Below are 12,017 nucleotides of genomic sequence, written 5' to 3'. Positions count from 1 at the left end.
CGTGCAGCATTCTCTAAATGTTAATTTTCAAGTTGAGTCGCTGGTGAGGAAGGCCAATGTGATGTTAGCATTCATTTTGAGAAGACTAGAATATAAAATCAAGAATGTAATGCTGAGGCTTTATAAGGCATTTAGTCAGACCACACTCGGAGTGTAGTGAGCAGTTTTGGGCCCCTTATCTAAAAAAGAATGTGCTGGAATTGGAGATGGTCCAGAGGAAGTTTACGAGACTGATTCTAGGGATAAAAGGGTTAATCTATGAGGAGCATTTGATGGCTCTGGACCTGTACTCAAAGGAGTTTAGAAAAATGAGGGTAGATCTCAATGAAACATATTGAATATTGAAAAGCTTAGATAAAGTGGATGTGGAGAGGATGTTTCCTTTAGTTGTTGAGTCTAGGACCAGGGGGCATAGCTTCAGAATAAAGGGAGATCCTGTTAGAACAAATGAGGAATTTTGTTAGCTAGAGGATGGTGAATCTGTGGAATATGTTGCCATAGATGGCTGTGGAGGCAAAATCATTGGGTGTATTTACGTTTGTCTATCTTGTGTGTGGTCTTTTGTTGATGCTATTGTTTCTTTGTATTTACTGTGGATGTCAATAAGAAAATTAGTCTTATGGAAGGACATGGTCACATGTATGTACTTAGCCGATAAAATTATTTTCAACGTTTTGAATTTCATAATTCCACCAACTGGGTTCGATCTTGTGTCAAGTTGACATCTTCTCCCATTTGGGTTTTCGCTGGCTGCTGCTCTGGTCCCTTCCCACATAACAAATGTGGTTGGCAGATTGGGAGCCATTTAGAATATCCAATTAGTGTGGGTAGTTGGCCTGGTAATAGTGTTGTGGGGGTGGGGGGGAGTGATGGGGATGTGAAATGAAATGTGATCAAGATAAGATTAACAAAAATAGGTGCTGAATTGTTAGTATAGAGATGGTGAGCTCAGACCTGTGTGAGTTCTATTTCACTGTGACCATAGAACAGTGGTAGAGTAAACCAGGCTACAGAGTTTTTGGTTTGTTTAGGTGCTGTCAAGGTAATGGGCTGCAGGCTTTTAAACAGCTGTGCTGACCAACCTTTGCTCTGAGCAGGAAACCTTTAAATGGCCTGAAACCTGCACAGCACTTTAAATTTTCAAGTGTTAAGAAAATTACAGCTGTACGTCAAAAGAGGCAGTTTGCGCAGTTACTCCGTGGCCGCATACCCACGCAGCTCAGAGGCCGTGAGTTAATATTGGAGCTCTATGAAACTCTGGTTAGACCATGCTTAGAGCATTGAGTTCAGTTCTGGTTGTCATGGGAAAGAAATTAAAGCTTTAGAGATGGTGCAGAGGAGATTTACCAGGATGCTCCCTGGATTAGAAAGCATGTCTTATGAGGAAAGGTTGTGCGAGCCTGGGCTTTTCTATTTAGAGTGAAAGAGGATGAGAAATGCCTTGATAAGATAAGAGGCATAGATAGAGTGGATAAGCAAAGATCTTTCGTAGGTTAGAAGTGACTAATATGAGGGGGCATAATTTTAAGGTGATGGGAGGAAAGTATAAGGGGTAGGTCAGGGATATGTTTTTTACAGAGTTGTTGGTGCATGAAACACCCTGCTAGAGGTGGTGGTAAAGCCAGATACGTTAGAGACATTGAGAAACTTAGATCGGCACATGGATGAAAGAAAAATGGAGGGCTCTGTGTGGGGGGGGGGGGGGGGGGGAGAGAGTTAGATTGTTCTTGGAGTAGGATCATGTGGGTCAGTACATTTTTTGTCCTGAAGAGCCTCTACTGTATTGTTCAGTGCCCCTCGATAATGAATGGGTTCTGTTTCTATTGATTGATGCCTTCTGTCCATTTTGTCCATCGGTTTGAAAATCCACAAAAATCACTCTATTTCACCGTACTTCCACGATATTGAAATATTTGTCATCAAAAGCACTTGAGATTCACCTGAAATAAGGGGGGGGGGGCTGTGTGTGTGTGGAGATAAAGGGAGAGTGAGACAGAGGGAGAGATGGAGAGTGAGAGAGTAAGGCTACGTCCACATTACACCGGATAAATCCATAACCAAAGCTTTTTCTCTTTGTTTTTACCCTCCGTCCACACTAAAACGGTGTTTTTGTCCCCTGAAACCGGAGCTTTTCAGAAACGCTTTCCAGGGTGGGTATTTTTAAAATGCTGCTCGGGCAGATCAATGTGGATGGGGTAACCGGAGAAATCTGAAAATTCTGTCAGACGGCAGCGTGCCATTTCATTGTTTTCTTGAACACAACCTAACAATTTCAGAACAGACGGCAACAAGACTGAAGCCAGAAGAGTTAGAAATGTACTCACCAAATACTTTGACCCATAACTTACTGAATAAATAAGTATACTGTGCTCACTTTGCCCTGTTTTCTGTCCTTGCTCGTATGAAGGTGGTTTACCTATTTATGCAAGTACTTCTCTGACAATAGATGTGTAACAGCCTAATGTAACATTGTATGGAAATACAAGATAACACTGATGTAGACATGTTTTATACATTTAACAAGGTGCTTTATTAATGCAACATAGTCAGTTTTTCAATGTTCGTCGTCAGCCGGGTCAGTCTGTCTGTGAACTTTTTTTACTTGTAAGTTCTCCTGCGCGAGAGCCAACAGCTGTCCGTTGTCTAAGTTTTTCTAGTCTGTAACTGAACAAACACGCACCGTCTTTCACAGCAAGATTCAACACCAAACATGTTGCTTGTTTTTGGTAGATGTGTCCTGCGCATGCGCAGTAGGAGGAGATTCGCCAAAATCTTTGTTTCAATGTGGACAGAGATATTTTTAAAAACGCATAGTGTGGACGCCTATCGTTTTTACGCGAAACCAGCGCTTTCAAAGTTATCCGGTCTAATGTGGATGTAGCCTAAGACAGAGGGAGAGGGAAGGAGATTTGGCCATTCACAGAAATGGATATGTGTTGCTTTTCTGAATTTAATATTATGAGATCATGTTGAGAATAGGGCTGTACATATGTCAGCATTCATACCCTGCGGACGGTCTGAAAAGCAATGAAAGTGGTATTATTTTTAACCAAACAATGGCTTTTTAAACCCAAAGAAATGATTTTCCCTACTGCAAAGTCCTCTGTGCATGAGGCAGATTTGTACACTAGATTGCCTTACAATGGCTGTTTACCGTTTGTATAAAAGACTTGGAGGAGAGGAATGAAAGGGTGGCTGCTGAGTTTACTGATGACACAAAGATAAGCAGGAAATTAAGTTGTAAAGAGGAAATGAGGAGATTTGACAGATATGGATGGGTTGAGTGAGCAGGCAGAGATCTGGAAAATGGAGTATGACGTAGGGGAAAATACAAAGCTGTATTTTTATTTTTTCTTTGTATTTTATTTTTACAGCACGGTAACAGGCCCTTCTGGCCAGTGAGCTTGCGCCGCACAATTACACCGATGTGACCAATTGCCCTAGTAACCCGTACATCATTAGAATGTGGGAGAAAACCAGAATACTTGGAGGAAACCCACACAGTCACCGGGAGAATGAACAAAAAGAGAACAACGGGAATTGAACCTGCGTCGCTGGCAATGTAATAGTGATGCGCTAACCGCTACACTGTCGAGCCGCTAGGGGAGAGAAAACATTTAGCAGAAAATTTATGTTCTTTAAATGGTGAGAGATGGAGAGTGATCTGATTTTTCCCGGTGCGTAATTCAGCAAATGTCTTGTAGGCAGGTGGAGTGGGACACAGCACAGAAACAGGCCCTGCTGGCCCATTGATTCAGGGCTGGCCATCACACACCCATTGGCACTTCATTTAAGAGACTACTAGACAGGTATATGGAGGAATTTAACGTAGGGGTATATATGGGAGGCAGGGTGTAAGGGTCAGTGCAACATTGTGGGCCGAAGGGCCTGTATTGTGCTGTACTATTCTATGTTCTATTCACATGGAGTGGCGGGTTCATGGAACGCCCTGCCCGGGCAGTGGTAGAGACAGATGTGTTAGGGACATGTAAGAAACTCTTAGACTGGCACATGGACAATAGTAAAATAGAGGGTATGTATGAGGGAAGGGTTAGATTGCTGCAACAAATGGTAGGGAAGGTTGCTGGTGCATGTGCATTGGGGCTTTGGGGTTCTGAAGTTTTTCTGTCATTCTTTTTTTCTCTTTCACGGATGTCTGGGAAGAGTAAGGATTTCAGATTGTAGACTGTACATTCTCTGACATTAAATCGAGCCATTTTAGAGTAGGTTAGAAGATAGGCAGAGCATCACGGGCCAAAGGGCCTGTACTGTTCTAATCCCACAGTACTTCCACATACAGTACATCCTCCCTCCATTCTGATGAGCTCCCTGAAGTGTACCACTCATCCGTTCCAGGGGCAACCTGCGGGGTCACTAACTTGCCAACCTGTACTTCGGGGTGTGGGTGGGATACAGAGCTCCCATGTGATGTTTAGTAATGACTTGGATGTGACTGCATATTAGTAGGCATAGAGAAATTAGTGATGCTGTGGATAGTGAGGAAGGGTGTTTAAGGATATAGCTCGGCATGGTGGGGTGGCATGGCATTGTTGGCGGTTGACACATCACTTTAAAATGACAGCGATCATGAATTAGGGTCGGATTCCCGCTTCTCTCTGTAAGGAGTTTGTATGTTCTCCATGTGCCCATACGGGTTTCCTCTGTCTGCTCTGGTTTCCTCCCACAGTCCTAAGACGTTTGTGTTAGAGTTAGTGAGTTACGGGTGTGCTATGTCAGCACTGGATGTGTGGCAACATCGCAGGCTCTCCAGCACAATCTCCACTGATTTGACACAAACAGCACATGTTCACTATGTTTTTGATGTACATGTGACAAACAAAACTAATCTTTCAATCTATATCTCTTTCAAGATCAATCGGGCAGAATGTTAACGGATACAACATTCAATAATGGTGTCAGGCAATGGGATGTCAAAGAGGAGCAGGATGTAAATTGGCTTTTTATTGTCACATGTACAGAGTGAAAATCTTTGCTTTGCATAACATCCATACAGATCATTTCATCACATCAGTACATTGAGGTTGCTCAAGGGAAAACAATAACAGAATTTAGAATAAAGCTTTACAGTTACAAAGGAAGTGCAGCATAGCCAAGCAATAGATGCAAGGTCATAATACGGTAGATTGTGAGGTCAAGGGTCCATCTTACCGTACTAAAAGACTGTTCAATAGTGTTCTAACAATGGGATAGATGTCCACGAGCCTGATGGCATGTGCTTTCAGGCTTTTGTATATTCTGTCTAATGAATTCAAAGCTTAAAATACATTTATTATCAAAGAATGTATACTGTATACAATCTTGAGATTTATTTTCTTGCAGGCAGCCACAAAACAAAGAGACACAATAGAATCTGTTTAAAGAAAAACCCCAACCCAACAAAGACAATCAAACACTCATTGAGTGAGAAAGAGAACAAATTGTGCAAGCAACAAAGAATGGAACAAATAACACGCAGAACATAAACCACAGAGTCCACAGCAACAGAGCCGCCAAGGCGAGTGAAAACGGTCCAGAAGCCCAACGGCTGCAGGCCACAGCCACGGGGTCGGTTCACGGCTCTGCCGGTGACTGCAGGCCACGGCCACGGGGTCGGTTCCGGTGACTACAGGCCACAGCCACGGGGTCGGTTCAGGGCTCTGCCAGTGACTGCAGGCCACGGCCACGGGGTCGGTTCAGGGCTCTGCCAGTGACTGCAGGCCACGGCCACGGGGTCGGTTCTGGTGACTGCAGGCCACGGCCACGGGGTCGGTTCTGGTGACTGCAGGCCACAGCCACGGGGTCGGTTCAGGGCTCTGCCAGTGACTGCAGGCCACGGGGTCGGTTCCGGTGACTGCAGGCCACGGCCACGGGGTCAGTTCTGGTGACTGCAGGCCACGGCCACGGGGTCGGTTCTGGTGACTGCAGGCCACAGCCACGGGGTCGGTTCAGGGCTCTGCCGGTGACTGCAGGCCACGGCCACGGGGTTGGTTCAGGGCTCTGCCGGTGACTGCAGGCCACGGCCACGGGGTCGGTTCAGGGCTCTGCCGGTGACTGCAGGCCACGGGGTTGGTTCCGGTGACTGCAGGCCACAGCCACGGGGTCGGTTCAGGGCTCTGCCGGTGACTGCAGGCCACAGCCACGGGGTCGGTTCAGGGCTCTGCCGGTGACTGCAGGCCACAGCCACGGGGTCGGTTCCGGTGACTGCAGGCCACGGCCACGGGGTCGGTTCCGGTGACTGCAGGCCACGGCCACGGGGTTGGTTCCGGTGACTGCAGGCCACGGCCATGGGGTCAGTTCAGGGCTCTGCCGGTGACTGCAGGCCACGGCCATGGGGTCGGTTCCGGTGACTGCAGGCCACGGCCACAGGGTCGGTTCAGGGCTCTGCCGGTGACTGCAGGCCACAGCCACGGGGTCGGTTCAGGGCTCTGCCGGTGACTGCAGGCCACGGCCACGGGGTCGGTTCAGGGCTCTGCCGGTGACTGCAGGCCACGGCCACGGGGTCGGTTCAGGGCTCTGCCGGTGACTGCAGGCCACGGCCACGGGGTCAGTTCAGGGCTCTGCCGGTGACTGCAGGCCACGGCCATGGGGTCGGTTCCGGTGACTGCAGGCCACGGCCATGGGGTCGGTTCCGGTGACTGCAGGCCACGGCCACGGGGTCGGTTCAGGGCTCTGCCAGTGACTGCAGGCCACGGCCACGGGGTCGGTTCAGGGCTCTGCCAGTGACTGCAGGCCACGGCCACGGGGTCGGTTCAGGGCTCTGCCAGTGACTGCAGGCCACGGCCACGGGGTCGGTTCAGGGCTCTGCCAGTGACTGCAGGCCACGGCCACGGGGTCGGTTCAGGGCTCTGCCGGTGACTGCAGGCCACCGCCACGGGGTCGGTTCAGGGCTCTGCCGGTGACTGCAGGCCACGGCCACGGGGTCGGTTCAGGGCTCTGCCGGTGACTGCAGGCCACGGCCACGGGGTCGGTTCAGGGCTCTGCCGGTGACTGCAGGCCACGGCCACGGGGTCGGTTCAGGGCTCTGCCAGTGACTGCAGGCCACGGCCACGGGGTCGGTTCAGGGCTCTGCCAGTGACTGCAGGCCACGGCCACGGGGTCGGTTCAGGGCTCTGCCAGTGACTGCAGGCCACGGCCACGGGGTCGGTTCAGGGCTCTGCCAGTGACTGCAGGCCACAGCCACGGGGTCGGTTCCGGTGACTGCAGGCCACAGCCACGGGGTCGGTTCAGGGCTCTGCCGGTGACTGCAGACCAAATTTTGCAAATAGTAAAAAGTAAGTGAAAAGAGAGAGAAGAATATCCAGAATGGGTGAGATTTTTGATTATGTTGGCTGCTTTACTGAGGCAGTGAGTTGTATACATGCAGCAGGACACGAAGAATGATGATGTACAGTGAGACCTGGGGATTCACTTCCATAGTTCCCCAAAAGTGCTCACGTGGGAGGAAAGGGAATCCAGCTATGATCAGAGTTTCCACACGGCAGAAGATGCCTGCAGCAGTCGGGTCATCCACTCTCCTTTGTAAGTATGGCTGCCTGTAAATCAGGTGCTTGTAAGCTAAGGAGGACCTTTACAGTTCCAATATAACCTTCCTGACCTTAAAAAAGAGCATGGCCTCGTGGTGGGGCAAGTGGACATGACAATTGCAAAAACATGGTAAATATTTCCTTTAAAGTCAACTCTGCTGAGTAATTTAGTTAGATTTCAAAGCTTATGTAATAGATTTTAATTCTGATGCACGACTTTAGATCTATGCACACGGATTGGTTTTGTGTCCCTTTGGAAAATCTCGCTGAAGTGAAATAGAGTTGTACACTTATTCTTCGTCGTGTGACCCATGTTACTGTTGTGGCTGTCACAGAACACTGGGCATTTTCCTGTTAGAGTCTCTTTCTCTGCAGTCAGTCAGAGGAGTGTGTTAATTTGCAGGGCATGGACTGATGAATCAATTTGTGCCAAAAGGCGGCAGGCTGATGATAATATTGCATCTCTGTCTATTTGATGTATTCTACAACTCACCCCAAGTATAGCTGTTTGTCAAAGGGCATCAGCATTAAAAGAGTGCTCTTTATGAACTCAAACAGACAAGAATTGATCCCCAGGCTTTGTGTGTCAGAGTACTGGTAACAGATGTATAAATAATTGTCTGATTTGGCCTTGATATTTACTTGTATCCACTTTGAACGTTTAATGGAATCTGAGTTCTGCTTTCAGCACTGCAGTGCTCTGCTCCATCAATGCATTAGCTTGAAGCTGGAGGCATTTCCACGTCTTGGTAGGCACTGAAGAAGTGCAGGACTATGTCTGTGTACACTGACTGGAGTTTGTTTATATCCTCAGTGAGGCAGCCAAAGAGACCTTGGACTAACTGTGCTTGTTAAGTAATCGGCTGAGATCTGGAAGCTGTTTTGTGTGCTGGGAGCCCGTGTAACAGCCAGAACTTGGAGAATCAAGATTGTTCAATGTCATTTCCAGGACACAAATGTAAAGGAGAATGAAATAATTGTTGCTCTGGATCCAATGCGGCACAAAAAGGATAAGGAACACAATAAATATAAATACTTAAGATAACTTGCGTACATGGTTTGTATGTCCATAAAGTGATGCTAGGCACAAGAGCGTCTGTACATAAGGTGACTGACAGGAAATGATAAAATAGTGGCCATCGCAGGGTTTCGAGGATAAAAGAGGGGAAGGTCTGAAGGAGGGATCTGATAGAAAAAGACAGTGGACCATGGAAGAAAGGGAATGAAAATGGGACAGAGAGGGAAGTGATGGGAAGGTCACAAGGGGAGAAGAGCTGAGAGGGTAACAAGAATGGGTTAGTGGGTGGAGGTGTTGATCTTCCTTACTGCCTGGGGAAAGTAACTGTTTTTGAGACTGGTGATCCTGGTGTGGATGCTACGTAGCCTCCTCCCTGATGGGAGTGGGACAAACAGTCTGTGAGCAGGGTGGATGGGATCCTTCATGATGTAACTGATGGAGCTGGATGTAGCAATACTTCTTGTTTAGTCCCACACCTCCGGCTCTCCTGCAGAGAGAAGAGACCTTAATGGTCACTTAATGATGGAAGTGGGTTCTATTCTGTCCCTGACAAACTGCTTCTCTCTCTGAATATGCTGGTTTAAAACTCCACCACTAATCTCTCAACACCTTCTCCAGCACCAGCACAGTACACAAAATGCTGGAGGAAGTCAGCAGATCAGGTGAACCCTTATGAAGGGACTTGGCCCAAAACATCGACTGTTCTCTTCCCCTCCATAGATAAACAAGAAAGTCTGCAGATGCTGGAAATCCAAAGCAAGACACACAAAATGCTGGAGGAGCTCAGCAGGTCAGGCAGCGTCTATGGCAATGAATAAACAGGCAACATATCAGGCCAAGTCCCTTCTTCAGAACAGAGAAGGAAGGGGGGAAGATGCCAGAATAAAAGATGGGATGAGAGGAAAGAGATTAGCTAGAAGGTGTTGGGTGAGGCCAAGTGAGTGAGAATAGTCCAGGGCTAGAGAAGAATGAATCTGATAGAAGAGGAGAGTGGACCATAGGAGAAAGGGGAGGAGGAGGGGACTCAGAGCAGGTGAGGTGAAAGCTCAGTGGGGAAGCGGGGAAGGTTTGGGAATTTATTTACCAGAAAGGGTCATTGATATTCATGCCGTCAGGTTGGAGGGTACACAGGTGGAATACAAGATGTTGCTCATCTATCCCGAGTGACCTTATCTTGGCACAGGAGGAGACTATGAACCGGGAATTGGAATTAAATTGTTTGTCCCCTCCATAGATGCTGCCTGACCTGCTGAGTTCCTCCATCAGTCTGTGTGCTACCCTGGATTTCCAGCATCTACAGAATCTCTTGTGCTTACGTTTTGCTTCTCCATCATCGGCCCTGCTACTTCACCCTGTCCCCAATTCCTCAAATAAGTTGTGTTCCTCCCTACTACAGTCTACTCCTTTCTTGCCCTGAGTAACACACACAGAATGCTGAATAAACAGTTGGCATTTCGGGCTGGCACTGGAAAGGAAGAGGGGAGGGAAGAAGCCAGAATAGGAAAGTAGGGGAAGGAGTACAAGCTGCCTTGTGACAGGTGAGACCAGCTGAGGGAGGAGATGAGCGGATGGGAGAAGGGGAATGAAATGATAATCTGGGAAGCATAGGCCTAAGAGTTAAAGGGCTGAAGAGAAAGGAATCTAATAGGAGGAGAGTGGACCATGAGTGAAAGGGAAGGAGGAGGGGCAACAGAGGCAGGTGAGGTGGAGAGAAGGGGCAATAGAGGAGACAGATTGGGGAGTGAAAAGAAAGAAAAAGAAAGAGTGAAAAGAAAAAAAGTTAGAGAATATAGGGGGGAGGAGTCATTACTTGTAGTTAGAGAAATCCACGTTCATAACAACAGATTAGTGCATGGGTTTCCAACCTGAGGTCCATGAACCTCTTGCTTAATGGGATTCGCTGTTGGCATAAAGGTTGGGAACCCTTGGATTAGAGGCGACCCAAACTGTTATGATTGTGACCGTGAATAACACACATGAGGCGAGGAACAAACATGCAGCTCTTTATCTTGCTTGTAAGGCATCTACCCAGAATGCCCTGTCACATTAAATTTAGTACGTGACACACAGGGAAACCTGACAGCAACCCATCAGGGTTAAATGTACATGAATACATTACATAATAGAAACAGAAAGAGGTTTTGATCCTGCAACCTGAGTTTGACCTCTTTGTGCAGCAGTGGAGGCTGTTGACAAACGTGCTAGTTGTGGGAATGGGAGGTCGAGTTGAAATAGGTGGCCACCTGGAGATCCTAGGTCTTGTGGCAGACAGAGTGAAGGTGCTCAACATAAAGCAGACCCCAGTCTGCATTGGGACTCACTGAGGATGATGAAAAGGTGTCTGCTTCACCGAGAACCTCTGCTTTGTCTGCCACAACAGCCAGGATCACCGACTGGCCACCAATATGGCTTCTCAATGGTCCATGAACACTACTTCACAATTTTTCTTCTGCACTGTTTTGCATTTTTTGTCTTCCACTGTGCTGTTGCCACAAAGCAACAACTTTCATGACATATATCAGTGATAATGAACCTGATTCTGATCCTCAGCTGCCTGTCCCAGCCCTTTCTGAGGATGGTCACTTTGTCAAGGTGGAGAGGCTTGTGAGTTCCTAAGATCGCGAGAGCAATGTATTCTACTGCTTGCTTAGTTCCTGATAGGGTCACCCATGGTGGTAAGATCAAGGGGGATATTCCAGGCAAAGACAATCCAACCAGGACCTCAATGCTGGGGCTGGCAGAAGACGATGACACATCACATCTGCAGTGAAGGCGGAGGAAGATTACAGCAGTGAAGGATCCCCAGTTATCTTGTACTCCATGGCACTAGACCCTGGCCCTGATCTGTCACGGATTGTTTGGTGGTTGCGTGTGCATCCCCCACCCCTCATGTTAAACAAGTTCACGCACAGGCATTTTCCCTTAGCAGAACATCATACTTGACGTTGAGTCATTGCTCTACTTTGCTTGACCCAGCAAGGCATAAATGGGTAGGGAAATGGATTAATTCTGTGTAGCTCTCAAAACTTTCTCCCTTGCCTACAGTGCATACATCATAGTTATACAGTGCGCAACAAGACCCATCTGCCCAATTCGTCCCTGCTAAGTTACCTGAGTGAGTAGAAGAAGAAAATAGCCCTTAACTGGGCAGTGGAGTTATTGGGGCACCGTCTTCTGATGACGTTTCTGTAGCAAGCTATTCCTGTTTTTCCAAGGCCGAGTTGCTAGCTCGACGCTCAACCTGACTTGGATTTGAATTCGGGAAACTTCGCTCGGGCGTCTGGCGCTGATATTATTGCGCCATCAAGCAGGACGTTACCTGAGTGTGCGAGCCCCTTTTGCTTGTGTTTGGCTCATATTCCTTTCTATCTTTCGAACTGTCCAAAAGGTCTTTTACTGTTGTACACATGCCTCCCTCGATCACTTCCCCTGTCAGATACTTGACGCCCTCTGTGTGCAACGATTTTTCAGTCAGC

The 12,017-nt window shown here is 47.8% G+C and overlaps 1 protein-coding gene across 2 annotated transcripts in view; it reads left to right on the top strand.

Annotated features, from left to right (window-relative positions):
- adgrl2a (adhesion G protein-coupled receptor L2a) overlaps positions 1–12,017 on the top strand; it is an 852,977-nt gene that overhangs the window by 53,864 nt on the left and 787,096 nt on the right. The window lies entirely within an intron of this gene.

The sequence above is a fragment of the Hemitrygon akajei genome, chromosome 12, assembly GCF_048418815.1.
Source record: "Hemitrygon akajei chromosome 12, sHemAka1.3, whole genome shotgun sequence".
NCBI classification, from domain to species: Eukaryota; Metazoa; Chordata; class Chondrichthyes; order Myliobatiformes; family Dasyatidae; genus Hemitrygon; species Hemitrygon akajei.
Note: the sequence above shows the minus strand (reverse complement) of the source record. Positions and strands in the feature narration are given on the sequence as shown.